Source organism: Cryptomeria japonica, unplaced genomic scaffold, assembly GCF_030272615.1.
Source record: "Cryptomeria japonica unplaced genomic scaffold, Sugi_1.0 HiC_scaffold_52, whole genome shotgun sequence".
Classification (NCBI taxonomy): Eukaryota; Viridiplantae; Streptophyta; class Pinopsida; order Cupressales; family Cupressaceae; genus Cryptomeria; species Cryptomeria japonica.
In genome coordinates, this window is record NW_026728874.1 from 646319 (window position 1) to 647206 (window position 888).

An 888-nucleotide genomic window follows, 5' to 3' on the forward strand; every position below is an offset into this window, starting at 1 on the left:
ACCTTGGCCAACGTGCGCGACTCGACCGAGCGCGCACTGGCCGAGGTGCACACCGATTTCACCTGGGTGCGCGCGCAGCACCTCGGGCGCACCGGGGTGCGCGCACAACGCCCGGGTTGCACCGTGGCCTGTGTGCTCGGGGCGCCTCGGGTGCGCGCTCGGTGTCGCCCCCGCGCGCGCGGTAGTGCGGGCAGCGCACCCCGGCCCGGCCCGGCCCCGACGAGAACGCAAACGGGCAAAAGGTTTATTCAAATAGCATTGCGACGCCCGGCGAAAAACTAAAAAAGGGTGCAACACCGGGACTTCCCGGGAGGTCACCCATCCCAGTACTACTCCGGCCCAAGCGCGCTTAACTGCGGAGTTCTGATGGGATCCGGTGCACTAACGCTGGTATGATCGCACCCGTTATGAGCTTGTCGCAGTGTGTACTTAGCAAACCGCGACCCACGTGCGAATCCACCCCGGCCACCCACCCCCGTCGAGGTGCACACCCTCCCTCGCGAAGTGCGCCCCGTTCGCCAAGTGTGAGCCCTGCCCGGGTGCGCGCACCTTGCTAGGGCGTCGGGTGTGCACCCGGCCCGGCCTACGTGCGTGCACCTGGAGGGGGCGTCGTGTGCGTGCAGTGTCCCGTCTGCAACGCGGTGCCCACACACCACCTCGGGCGCAACGACCTGCGCTCACATGTGGGCCGAGTGCACCTTGGTGCATGTTCGGGGCGCCTCGGGTGCACGCTCGATCTTGCCCCGGTGCACCAAGGCGCTCGGTTTGCCCCGGGTGCGCACTTGGTGCAAGGTGGGCACCCAAAATAGGGATCAAGCACCAAAACACAAGTTTCGGGATGCAAAATGGGACCCAAGGACCACAAATGCGTTCCAAGACCCATGATGG

General features: G+C 66.0%; 1 non-coding gene across 1 annotated transcript; it reads right to left on the reverse strand.

Moving 5' to 3' along the window:
- Positions 1–285: 285 nt before the first annotated feature.
- LOC131862872 (5S ribosomal RNA) lies at positions 286–404 on the reverse strand. Its single transcript, XR_009361808.1, has one exon. It is a non-coding gene; the product is annotated as a 5S ribosomal RNA (ribosomal RNA).
- Positions 405–888: the final 484 nt, after the last annotated feature.